Below are 14,583 nucleotides of genomic sequence, written 5' to 3'. Positions count from 1 at the left end.
AAGGTAGTTAGTTTCACGTCTTGGCCTGTGGCCTGTTGGACAGAGTGGTGAATGAATGTGCTGTTAATAAGGCAAATATGGGGGAGCAGGAAAAAATATTGAGCATAGCTGAATCATGAGTCCGCTAGTTCACAGAGAAGTAGGCGCAATTCGAACTCAGATTAATAATATTAGCATTCTGACCATTGATCAATGCTGGGAACGCAATAATATGTGGGTAAACAATAATTAACTAAATAAAAAAGGTGAGTAAACACTATTTCACTAATAAAAGGTGCGTAAACGCTTACCCTTCACTACATCCCTGATTGAGTTTCCAGTTTTCCGTTAGTTAGGGGAACATTCTATCTATATTAGTAAAAACCTTCTTAGAACACATTTAGCATGTTTTGGTGTTAAAGTTAGGAGAATATTCTCTTACTGTCAAGAATAATTTATTTAGAACGTGGTTATAATGTTCTCAGAATATACGTCACACCCTGATCTGTTTCACCTGTCTTTGTGCTTGTCTCCACCCACCTGCAGGTGTTGCCCATCTTCCCCATTATCCCCAGTGTATTTATACCTGTGTTCTTCATTTGTCTGTTGCCAGTTCGTCTTGTCTCGCCAAGCCTACCAGCGGTTTTCCCCTACTCCTGTTTGTCTCTAGTCCCTGTTTTCAGGTTTCCCCGGTTTTGACCATTCTGCCTGCCCTGATCCTGCCAACCGTTCTGTACCTTGTGACACTGACCCAGATTACTGACCTCTGCCTGCCCTGACCCTGAGCTTGCCTGCCGTTCTGTACCTTTCGGACTCTGCTATAGATTACTGACCTCTGCCTGCCCTTGACCTGTTGTTTGCTGCCCCCTGTTTTTGTAATAAACATTTGTTACTTTGAACTGTCTGCATCTGGGTCAACGAGGAGTTTCTTCGTGGTCTTATGCAGGGGTTCCAGACCTTGGCCGAACGCCATGACCGGTTGAACACAATGCTGGAACAATTCCTGTGGGTTGTCTGTGAGGCAGCCTACCACGACGGTAACCTCCCAGCCCCTCAGCAACCCAGCTGTTAGCCACCGGCCACCCAGGTTTCCCAAGAACCCCACTTACTTCCCCCGGAACGCTTCGCTGGAGAGTCGGGAACATGTTGGGCGATTCTCGCTCAGTGTTCTCATCTTCTCATCTGCAGCCCTCCTCCTTCCCCTCGAACCGTTCAAAGATAGCGTACCTCATCACGCTGATGTCCGAGCTACGGCAGTGTGGGAACAACAGTCGGCCATATGCTTCAGTCTGGAGGAGTTCGTGGCAGAGGTGAAGTGGGTTTTCGATTCTCCATTGTCTGGGAGGGAAGCTGCCTGGAAGTTACTCCAGCTTCGTTGGCAGTGTTGGCAGCTGAGAGTGCCTGCAACCCGGAATTGCTGTTCGACACGTTCCTGCACGGATTATCGGAGGAAGTTAAGGACGAGCTAGCAGCCCGGGAACTACCAAACGGATCTCGACTCGCTCGTCGCCTTGACCATCCGGATCGATGGGCGGGAACGATGGGCGGGAACGTAGGAAGGAGAGGAGGTCCGATTCCACTCGCCTGCCCAAGGATTCCACCTCGCCTCCGAGGCATCTCGGAAGTCCCCCATGTCTCCTTTGCCGAGAGAACCCGAGCTTCCCCGAGAGTCTCCGAAGTCTGTTGATTCACCTCTTCCAGAGCCGATGCAACTAGGCAGCGCTAGGCTGTCTCCACTCAAACGTTTACACAGGCTTCACATGAAGAGTTGTCTGTATTGTGGGATTACTGGTCATTTTGTGTCCTCCTGCCCACTAAAAGACCAGGCTCACAGGTAAGGGTGAGTACTCTGATGGGCCATACAGATAACCTTTCTTCTCCCCTCCTGCTGTGCTGGTACTCATCGACTCATCGACTCTGGGGCCGATGAGAGTTTTATGTACACTACCCTGGCGTCCGAGCTGGGCATCCCCACTCAGCCCCTCTCCATTCCCATGGACGTTAGAGTGCTGGACGGGTGCTCTATAGGCCGTGTCACCCACAATACCACTCCCATCAACCTACGGGTGTAAGGGAACCACAGCAATGCTATCCAATTCATGCTAATTAAGTCTCCTCAGGTTCCTGTTGTATTGGGATTCTCTTGGCTCCAGCGACACAATCCCCTCATTGACTGGACTGCTGGTGCCGTCATGGACTTGAGCCAGTTCTGCCACGCCCATTGCCTGAAGTCAGCGTAGCCCGTCCCGGGACGTCATCCAGTGGGCTTGGAAGTTGCCCCAGACCTCTCCACCATTCCCGCAGGGTACTAGGTCCTCTGAGAGGTTTTCAGTAAGGCCCGGGCCACTTCGCTTCCTCTGCACCGACCCTATGACTGCGGGATCGACCTTCTCCCAGGCACCACACCACCCCGGCGACAACTGTACTCTCTGTCGGGTCCAGAGACCAAGGCTATGGAGACCTACATTGAGGACTCCTTAGCTGCAGGATGTATCCATCCTTCTGCCTCCCCCGCCGGTGCAGGGTTTTTCTTTGTGGAGAAGAAGGACAAAACCCTGCGCCCGTGCATCAACTACTGGGGCCTCAATGACATCACGATTAAGACTCGCTACCACTCATCGCCTCGGCCTTCGAATTGCTTCAGGGGGCCACCATTTTCTACAAGTTGGACCTGCGGAACGCCTACCACCTGGTGCGGATACGGAAAGGGGACAAGTGGAAGATTGTCTTCAACATGGCCAGCGGTCACTACGAATACCTGGTCATTCCATTTGGTCCTGTACCTTTCGGACTCTGCTATGGACTACGGATCTCTGCCAGCCCTTGCCCTGTCATTTGCCTGCCCCCTGTTTTTTTGTAATAAACTTTTATTACTTCAAACTGTCTGCATCTGGGTCTTATTCTGAGCCGTGATACAACATTCACGTTCTAGACATGTTTTATGGGATGTTGCAAGAACATTCATGTGTTCAGTTTTCTGAGGGTTATGAGAATATTTCATCAACCAACATTCCACCAAATATTCACAGAACATGGTTGCAATGCTAGTTAGCATTGGCTTGAGAAACTACCTCTAAATTTCTTCATACTGGACACAGATACATAAAAATAGTATCCACGAGTTCATCTGACTCTGGAGAAGTTCAGTTGAAGTAGCAAGTATAAACACCATTGGACCACACAGCGGCAATACCGCTCAGGAAGGAGACGCATTCTGTCTCCTAGAGATGAACATACTTTGGTGCGAAAAGTGCAAATCAATCCCAGAACAACAGCAAAGGACCTTGTGAAGATGCTGTAGGAAACAGGTACAAAAGTATCTATATCCGCAGTAAAACGAGTCCTATTTCAACATAACCTTGCGAGGCCGCTCAGCAAGGAAGAAGCCACTGCTCCAAACCCGCCATAAAAAAGCCAGGCTATGGTTTGCAACTGCACATGGAGACAAAGATCGTACTTTTTGGAGAAATGTCCTCTGGTCTGATGAAACAAAAATATAACTGTTTGGTTATAATGACCATCGTTATGTTTGGAGGGAAAAGGGGGAGGCTTGCAAGCCGAAAAACACCATCCCAACCGTGTAGCACGGGGGTGGCAGCATCATATTGTGGGCGTGCTTTGCTGCTGGAGGGATTGGTGCACTTCACAAAATAGATGGCATCATGAGGACGGAAAATTATGTGGATCTATTGAAGCAACATCTCAAGACAACAGTCAATAAGATAAAGCTTGGTCGCAAATCGGTCTTCCAAATGGACAATGGCCCCAAGCATACTTGCAAAATGGCTTAAGGACAACAAAGTCAAGGTATTGGAGTGGCCATCACAAAGCCATGACTTCAATCCCATAGAAAATGTATGGGCAGAACTGAAAAATCGTGTACGAGCAAGGAGGCCTACAAACCTAACTCAGTTACACCAGCACTGTCAGAAGGAATGGGCCAAAATACACAAAGTTATTGTGGGAATCTTGTTGAAGACTACCCGAAATGTTTGACCCAAGTTAAACAATTTAAAGGCAATGCTACCAAATACTAATTGAGTGTATGTACACTTTTGACCCACTGGGAATGTGATGAAAGAAATAAAAGCTGAAATAAATCATTCTCTCTACTATTATTCTTAAAATAAAGTGCTGATCCTAACCGACCTAAAACAGGGATTTTTGTACTAGGATTAAATGTCAGGAATTGTGAAAACTGAGTTTAAATGTATTTGGCTAAGTGTCACGGTTGTCGTAAGGATTTGACCAAAATGCAGCGGGAATGTGTATACTCATCTTCTTTTATTCGGCAGAAAGAAGGAAAACCAAAACAAAAGTATACAAAAATAACGACAATAAACAGTCCTGTAAGGCATATAGCTATACAAGGAACAACTACCCACAAAATCCCATAGAAAACACACCCCTCTTAAATAGGACCTTCAATTAGAAGCAACGAGGAGCAGTTGCTTGCAATTGAAAGTCAACCCCATTAGCTAAGCATAGAAATAGAAAGACTAGAACGAACATGGAAATATACTAACATAGAACATTAACCACAAACCCCGAAACACATAAAACAAACACCCCTCTTACATAAGAACATAGCCCAACAAACCTCGAAACACTCTAAACAAACACCCCCTGCCACGTCCTGACCAAACTACAATAACAAATAACCTCTTTACTGGTCAGGACGTGACACTAAGGTGTATGTAAACTTCTGATTTCAACTGTAGATAAAGGGCCTCATTGCCAAAATCCCGAAGTATCCCTTTAATGTTCTAGACAGGTTTCATGAGAATGTTACATGAGCATTCCTCTGTCCAGTTTTCTGAGGTTTAGGAGAATATTCCATTAAAGTCCCACCAAATATACACAGAACACGTTCTTAGAATGCAATATGTTAATGTTCTAGACACATTTCATGGGAATGTTGTAAAAAAAAAACGACGTGTATAACTTGTCAGGATGTCGCCTGATGGTCCCAAAGACACATTTTCCAAAATAGTTTTGTTTGATTACGCCTTGTTACCAAGCCCATCAAGGCCCTGATTGGTGAACAACTGAATCATTCACAGTTCTTTTTGTATGTTGGCAAGATTGGGGATATTCACACACATAGTGCTTTTAACAGCGTTTTCAACTTATATACACTACATGACCAAAAGCCTGCTCGAACATCTCATTCCAAAATCATGGGTAATAATATGGAGTTGGTCCTCCCCTTTGCTAAAACAGCCTCCACTCTTCTGGGAAGGCTTTCCACTAGATGTTGTACTAATTGGCCTAAACTGAACCATGATTTTTTTGTTGAAGGGGTGTCCACATTCTTTTGTATATATAGTGTATTTGACACACTTTAACATTACGTTGTGCATGTTCATTTTCCACTTTTATGCTGTCCCAAGATACACAGAAATAAAATAACGATCCATCACAAAACGACAAATGGTGTCTTTTCAAAATACAGAAATCATCATATGATGCTAAATGCATCATACAGGGATGATTTCTGTATTTTGAAAATTGCATTTCTTGAAAACATGATTGATGACAAGCAAAACTTTTTTGGACTACTTCAACAATGATGATCAGGCCTACCATCGTATCATCTGAAAACATAATGATTGTGTTGGAGTCGTGCACGGCCATGCAGTCGTGGGTAGACAGGGAGTACAGGAGGGGACTAAGCACGCATAGTGAGTGTGAGCATGGCCGATGTGTTGTTATCTACCCTCACTACTTGGGGGCGGCCTGTCAGGAAGTCCAGGATCCAGTTGCAGAGGAAGGTGTTCAGTCCCAGGGTCCTTAGCTTAGTGATGAGCTTGGTGTTGAACGCTGAGGTTTTCCTCTTGTCTAGGTGGGAAAGGGCAGTGTGGAGTGCAATAGAGATTGTGGATCTGTTGGAGTGGGTCTAGGGTGTCTGGGATGATGGTGTTGATTGAGCCATGACCACTCTTTTAATGCATTTCATGGCTTCAGATGTGAGTGCTATGGGGCCATACTGTAGTAATTTAAACAGGTTACCTTGGCATTCTTGGGCACAGGCACAATTATGGACTGCTTGAAACTTGCAGGTATTACAGACTGGGTCAGGGAGAGGTTGAAAATGTCAGTGAAGACATTTGCCAGCTGGTCAGTGCATGCTCTGAGTATGCGTCCTGGTAATCCGTCTGGCCCTGAGGCCTTGTGAATGTTAAAAGGTCTTACTCACATTGGTTACGGAGCATGATCACACAGTCGTCTGGAACAGCTGGTGCTCTCATGCATGGTTCAGTGTTGCTTGCCTCAAGGCAAGCATAGAAGGCATTTAGCTCGTCTGGTAGCTTGCGTCACTGGGCAGCTTGCGGCTGGGTTTCCCTTTGCAATTCGTGATAGTTTGCAAACCCTGCCACATCCGACGAGTATCAGAGCTGTTGGAGGGCGTCAATGGTACTTCCTGTTTGAGTTTTTGCTTGTAAGCAGGAATCAGACATTAACGCTTGTCCTCTTGTCCAGGACAAGTAAAAAAAATTGTCAGACTAGAAGATTTAAGTTGTTTGAATGGGTAAGTAAAAAAAAATATCACACAAATATCTAAATATCAAACAATTACTTGGATCAGAATTGGATCAGAGAGGTCAACATTGGAATAATATTCAAACTTATTTTTCATGTTCATAAATAAAAAAGCCTACATGCCAAAATGTAGGTGATATGCATATTGGCTACAGTCTCATGTCCAAACCGATGCTGACATGAGGGAGGCGCCATAAAATGTAGCCAAACTTTAATGACACCTTTAATGACATAAATATAGGCTAAAGTTCAGTCATGTTCAACAAATATAATTACGGATAATTAACATTAACGTCTAAAGCAGGGTTCCCCAACTGGTGGCTGGTTTTATTTGGCCCCCAAAGCTTTCTGAGCAAAATACATTTTTTTGTATTTAATTGTTTGACATAAGACTGTAAAAACACCAGGAAATCAGCTCCAAGTGATTTCTATTCAAGATATCTGTACCCAAGTATTCTCACACATAATAGAGACACGTAATTGTAAGCAAGGTTTGAAATTATTATGATTTTGTCAAACACATCTGTTTGGGCTTCTTGCTGTCAATTTGCAGTCTTCAAATTATTTGTAATTATGATCCGGCCGTCAGACCATCCGCTCAATAAAAAATCATCCCGCGGCTGAATCTAGTTGATGATCCCTGGTCTTGATTCTGTCGACATACTCATATTCGAGGCACGGTTTGTTCAAGTCAAATGGTCACAAGTATGGAGGGTGAAGGACAGTGCCTGTTGTGTCCCGCACATCACCCACCTTGAATCTGAGCGGAGGCAGTCAGCATTTTGAAACTATTTAACCATAATCTTAATTGTTTAAAACCTGGACATTTTATGTAATTTATAAAGCATGTCTTACCTTGTTTCAAAGTAGCCTAGCCTAGCCAAAATAAGGGGAATTATTTCAAAAACACTTAATATGCCATTGAAACCAGCATTTTTCTCATGTTCTAATGGTTTTCAAATCAACATTATTTTATTGTTTAGCAGCCAAAGGCATAATCCTAGTCACGTTAATAACCCATGCTAGTTGATGCATCTTTAGACCAACCCTATTTCTTAATTTCGAACAGATATTTTCAACTGTCACATGAAACAGCTTGCTCGTGGGGTAAGCTTTTGAAAACAGTGTTTTCCCTCTAATTGCCTTTTGGAACATTTACATGTAGCCTACAGCCATGTGTACATGGTTGAGCTTATAATATGAAGAAATAAAACTTTATCAACATTTTAAGCTAAACGGAGCTGTTGCATTGCTTTTTTACATTTTTGAATGTGCAGTGGTTGTATGAATTTTGGATCTGTTGTCACAGAACTGTCCCAGAGTCTGTTTTGAAACATATACATATTTTTTAATCGTCCGGGGGACGCCCTTAGAGTTTGAGTCCTGGAGGGAATTATTTTATAAAGACATACAAAGTATTTGGTTGTAATTGTAACGTTGCAATATTTTATAGGCTACCAAGGGTGGCCAACCCTCCTCCAGGCGAGCCTTAAAGGGGCAATGTTGTATTTTGAGGCAGGCTTGAATATGCGAAGAAGCCAATAGGTTAGAGTGTAGCCTACATTCTTTTTGATTACCTATGTTAAAAAAGATAGTAATGCGTTTCATTTAGTAAAGTGGTTCCTTGCATCATACAATGTTGCACAAATTGTGTTACAAACCATTTTTTATTATTGGACAAGTGACTTGAGCTTTTGAATAAGTAAAATATCTGCACTACTTTTCCGATGGACAAGTGGTTCACTAAGTAAAAGTCAAGCCCTGACGAGGATAGAGTTATGGTCAGATTTGCCGAATGGAAGGCAAAGGAGAGCTTTGCATGAGCGCCGCTTCTGGATGAGCATTTTCTTGTTTGCTTATGGCCCAATACAGCTCATTGAGTGTGGTCTTAGTGCCAGCATCGATTTGTGGTGATAAATAGACAACTATGGAAAAATATAGATGAAAACTCTCTTGGTAAATAGTATGGACTACAGCTTATGAGGTATTCTTACTCAGGCAAGCAGAACCTTGAGACTTCCTTAATATTGAAGATCGCACACCAGCTGTTGTTAACAAAGAGCCTATACAAAGAAAAAAACAGCTAGATGTACAGTATATTTTCCATGTCCTTGTTCAGCCACAACACAGAGAAACATAGGATATTACAGTTATTCAGCTCCCGTTGATAAGTCTCGAGCAGAGCTCGTCCAGTTTGTTCTCCAGTGATTGTACGTTCACCAATTGAACGGAGGGTAGAGGTGGTTAATGTACTTGCCAAAGTAGTTTCGTCAGGGTTCCCGCACGTCGGCCTCTCTTACAATGGCTTTTTATTTTTGAGTCTCAGGGATTAGGGCCTGGTATGGGGTGAGCAGTATGTCCTGCGCCTCAGACTCGTTGAGGTATAAATCTTCATCCAAATCGAGGTTAGTGATCGCTGTTCTGATGCCCACAAGCTCTTTTCGGTCATAAGAAACGATGGCAGAAACATTATGTACAAAATAAGTTACGATCAGCGCAAAAACCCCCCAATAAATAGCAGAATTGGTCAGGAGCCCGTAAAATGGCTGATATCCACAGCGCCATTCCTGAGCAAGAGTATGTCTTATGGATTTTAATTGACTTCATAATGTAGATATGTTTACAAATTCTTTCTGGGGGCATAGGGAGATTGTGTGACCCAGATTCAAACAATGATTAAGCATTGGTCTGCACTTTAGAAGTACCAGAAGCAGTCATGACACTACATTCTTAATTAGTACACTTCTTATACTATAAGTGCAAACATAATTTAAGTGCAATTCCGTTCACCAGCTCCAATTCACTGACGTTTTTTGGGAACTGTCACATTCGTCGTAAAGATGGGACCAAGGCGCAGCGGGAATGTGAATACTCATCTTCTTTATTAAGATGAATAACCAAAACAAACACTTAAACAAAACAACGATGAGAAAACAGTCCTGTGAGACATACAGCTACACATGGAACAACTACCCACAAAAACACACCCCTACTAAATAGGACCTTCAATTAGAGGCAACGAGAAACAGCTGCCTCCAATTGAAGGTCAAACCAATAAACTAAGCATAGAAATAGGTAAACTAGACACAGACATAGAAATAGACTAACATAGAACATTGCCCAACAAACCCCGAAACACATTAAACAAACACCCCCTGCCACGTCCTGACCAAACTACAATAACAAATAACCTCTTTACTGGTCAGGACGTGACAGGAACATTTTTGCTGCTGATAACAGCATGCTCCAGTTTAGTGAACAATGTCTCAACAGTCCCACGCTGTCACATTTATTAGGAGTCGACAGTAGTACGTGTGGACACAGCTTGAACACACCAGCAGACCAACACACAGGGAGTGAAATCCCCTCCCTTCGCCTTCTAAGAGACTTTGTGAGCAATTACCAAATATGCTGTGGCTTTATTTAGACAGGCCAGCAGAGAGAGTTCACATAGTTCATGTACTACACACACACACACTAACTCCCTAGTCTCTCCCCATGTCATGGATTAATGACACACACAAACAAACAAACACACACTCATGCACGTACACAGAGCATGCCACACACACTAACTCCCCATTTAAAGGATGATCTCAAGGGAAGGCGAAACTCATACTCATGTTCAAACAGACAAACCTTCAGACACACATGCACACACATGGCCCATGTACATGCACTATGCACTTGCACACACATACAGTGGTACACCCATTCTCTCTTTTTCTCACACACACACACGCTTTCTACCATACACATACGCACAAGGCCCCCCACCTCGCGCACATCTACACACAACAATCCCCCTCAACAATAGAAACATGACTCAACAAAACAAAGGTAATCCTTGTCTCCAAACTTATTGATTTTCTGTTGTTTAATACCTCATTCTGAGTAGAAAGTCATCACCTCAACCTAAAATGTACTGTTTACTAGAATAGTATTGTTCCAACATGTGTGTGCATGTGTATGTATGTCTGTGTGTGCACAAGTGTGTGAGTGTGTGTGTGTGTTTGTGTGTGCATGTGTGTTTGTGCGAGCGTGCGTGCGTGCGTGTGTGATGACCAGTTTTGGCTCAGGAGGAAGAACAGGATGTGAAGAGTGTTGAGCTACAGTAGCATTGCATTCCTACCAGAATCTGCCGTTTTATTCCATTCAGCCCTGACCTTCTAGTGACTACAACCCAGAGTGAAATTTCTGGAGGACACAGGAAGCAAGCTCTGCTGAACTTCGTGGATCTCCCATCAGCCCTAGAGGCTGTAGCATCAAGTCTCAGACAACGCACCCTGCATAACTGATTCTCTGTGTATGTGTGTGTGTGTGTGTGTGTGTGTGTGTGTGTGTGTGTGTGTGTGTGTCCAATCTCTTCTCCAGGCCCTACTGTCTGTAGTCACAGAGAAGGAGGACCTACGCAAACAGAGCAGGCAACACAGCACTGATACTCAATCAGATTAACATTTCTACCAAACAAGTAGAGGTCACAATATGATTGTTTGAAAAGGCAAAATAACTGTAAACGCAATAGACAAAATGCCCAAATCCTTACCTACCAAATAATAATCAGTGACACACTCATGTACACGAGGCCATATATCCAAATCCACAAACAGGGTGGCAATGGAAGAATGAATGAATTGATAGAATTGTCTTATAGCACTGTTGGTGATAAAAGGTCAGAGGGACAAAATCCCTGGCTTCTAGGAAGACAGATTAAGTTAATCTGGAAACACCTTACTACAGTTGCATACATTGTCTACACCCCAAATGGCATCATATTGCCTTAGAAATGCACAACTTTTGACCTGAGACCAAGGTAGTACACTATATAGGGAATAGTGATATGGTCAAAAGTAGTGCACTATTTAGGGAATAAGCTACAATTTGGGACGCAAAAACTGTTTGTTAATTTACATTTCTTTGGGTACACTTTGTATTTTTGGGATGGGAAGAATTACAGTCTGGTAGAAGGAAAAGTCTGGCAGAAGAAAGAGAGTGGTGGAGAGTCTGGTAGAAGAAAGAGTCTGGTGGAGAGTCTGGTAGAAGAAAGAGTCTGGTGGAGAGTCTGGTAGAAGAAAGAGTGGTGTAGAGTCTGGTAGAAGAAAGAGTCTGGTGGAGAGTCTGGTAGAAGAAAGAGACTGGTGGAGAGTCTGGTAGAAGAAAGAGACTGGTGGAGAGTCTGGTAGAAGAAAGAGAGTGGTGGAGAGTCTGGTAGAAGAAAGAGTCTGGTGGAGAGTCTGGTAGAAGAAAGAGTCTGGTGGAGAGTCTGGTAGAAGAAAGAGTCTGGTGGAGAGTCTGGTAGAAGAAAGAGTCTGGTGGAGAGTCTGGTAGAAGAAAGAGACTGGTGGAGAGTCTGGTAGAAGAAAGATAGTGGTGGAGAGTCTGGTAGAAGAAAGAGAGTGGTGGAGAGTCTGGTAGAAGAAAGAGAGTGGTGGAGAGTCTGGTAGAAGAAAGAGAGTGGTGGAGAGTCTGGTAGAAGAAAGAGACTGGTGGAGAGTCTGGTAGAAGAAAGACTGGTGGAGAGTCTGGTAGAAGAAAGAGACTGGTGGAGAGTATGGTAGAAGAAAGATAGTGGTGGAGAGTATGGTAGAACTAGAGTCTGGCAGGAGGACATGTTGGTGATAAACTGTCAGAAGGAAGTGTCTGGTGGAGAGTCTGGCAGAATGAAGTGTGATAAACTGTGTCTTTGTTTATTGTTATCACAGTCCCTGGAGGTCAGTAACGCAAGGCTGCATATTTCAGACTTTTTCGGGATGCTGAACTCGCGCCAAACGCACAGATTGCTCTGCATATATTTTCAGAAGACTGCCATAGTGTGTGTGTGTGTGTGTGTGTGTGTGTGTGTGTGTGTGTGTGTGTGTGTGTGTGTGTGTGTGTGTGTGTGTGTGTGTGTGTGTGTGTGTGTGTGTGTGTGTGAAAGGGAGCTTAGTGCAGAGTGACAGAATGAATCATCTATGGGACAGATGTAGGGATTGTGCATAGGGGCATTCTCTTGATGAAACAGCCATTATATTATTACTTATTTACAAATGTATTTTAATAGATTATTAATTATTTTGAGTGAAATAAATGTTGCCATATTTGTCATTTGCATCATGGATCCTTTTTGAACATCGAAAGGAAGGAGGTTCTCACCCAAGATTTGACGGTACATGGCCCCGTCCATCGTCCCTTTGATGCGGTGAAGTTGTCCTGTCCCCTTAGCAGAAAAACACCCCCAAAGCATAATGTTTCCACCTCCGTGTTTGACGGTGGGGATGGTATTCTTGGGGTCATAGGCAGCATTCCTCCTCCTCCAAACACAGCGAGTTGAGTTGATGCCAAAGAGCTCCATTTTAGTCTCATCTGACCACAACACTTTCACCCAGTTGTCCTCTGATTCATTCAGATGTTCATTGGCAAACCTCAGACGGGCATGTATATGTGCTTTCTTGAGCAGGGGGACCTTGCGGGCCCTGCAGGATTTCAATCCTTCACAGCGTAGTGTGTTACCAATTGTTTTCTTGGTGACTATGGTCCCAGCTGCCTTGAGATCATTGACAAGATCCTCCCGTGTAGTTCTGGTCTGATTCCTCACCGTTCTCATGATCATTGCAACTCCACGAGGTGAGATCTTGCATGGAGCTCCAGGCCGAGGGAGATTGACAGTTCTTTTGTGTTTCTTCCATTTGCGAATAATCGCACCAATTGTTGTCACCTTCTCACCAAGCTGCTTGGCGATGGTCTTGTAGCCCATTCCAGCCTTGTGTAAGTCTACAATCTTGTCCCTGACATCCTTGGAGAGCTCTTTGGTCTTGGCGATGGTGGAGAATTTGCAATCTGATTGATTGATTGCTTCTGTGGACAGGTGTCTTTTATACAGGTAACGAGCTGAGATTAGGAGCGAGAGCGAGTGTCCTAATCTCAGCTCGTTACCTATATAAAAGACACCTGGGAGCCAGAAATCCTTCTGATTGAGAGGGGGTCAAATACTTATTTCCCTTATTAAAATGCAAATCAATTTATAAAATTTTTGACATGCGTTTTTCAGGATTTTTTTGTTGTTATTCTGTCTCTCATTGTTCAAATAAACCTACCATTAAAATTATAGACTGATCATTTCTTTGTCAGTGGGCAAACGTACAAAATCATCAGGGGATCAAATACTTTTTTCCCTCACTATAAGTTTTCAGACTTTTTGGTATGAGACTCGAAATTGAGCTCAGGTGCATCCTGTTTCCATTGATCCTTGAGATGTTTCCAGTGGTGACCCATCATTCAGGGTAGGTGGGGTTGAGCTCAATTTTTTCATGTTATTTTGGCATTAATACGTGTCACAAATCAGTTTGCAAACAATGTAAAAAATGAATATATAATTTAGTTAATAAAGCCACATACAAACATGGTTTCTTGAGTAAGGCAGCTTCAAAATGTAGGTGTTTCAGCCTAGCCCCACACTTTTTGTGGTGGTGGTGGGGCAAGCCAGCAGAGAATACGAAGCATTTTGCCGTGATTGGCTTAGTATTCTGTCACTCATGGGGGCACTACGTCACCGCCAAGTCTAAGGGTAGAGCTATAAAATTTAAGCTCCATGGGTGCTGCCATAGAGTTACATTAGAAGTGCCTATCCAAGGCTCAAGGTCATTGGCCACAGATGAAATTACATTATATCTACAGTAGCTTTAATTGGACTGATCATGTCAACATCATACTTTCAAAATCTTAGCTAGTAGTCATCATCATGAATTCAAGTCGACAATCTACTGGCAAATCATTTTTAATTCTTGTCATATGAAGAGAAATAATGAAGAGAAATTATAGATAAAACCTATCGGTGCTCATCGGCCATTGGACATAAACATTACACAAAACAGTCAACAATATCAGCTAGGTTTTTTTAAAAGCAGTAAATGAGGCTGAATGAGCTGTTTCGCTGCGACAAGGCTCTGCTGATAGCCAGGTGTAGCATTGGTAAGGTGTTGGGACTGCTGTTGGGACTCTGCTGTTGGGACAGCTTTATGTAGGCCTTAACAGTTTGTGGGCGCCGTTTGTCACCGTTATAGCGCAATAAATGTATTGTTTAGT

This window comes from Salmo salar, chromosome ssa20 (assembly GCF_905237065.1).
Source record: "Salmo salar chromosome ssa20, Ssal_v3.1, whole genome shotgun sequence".
NCBI classification, from domain to species: Eukaryota; Metazoa; Chordata; class Actinopteri; order Salmoniformes; family Salmonidae; genus Salmo; species Salmo salar.
This window is presented reverse-complemented; position numbering follows the sequence as displayed.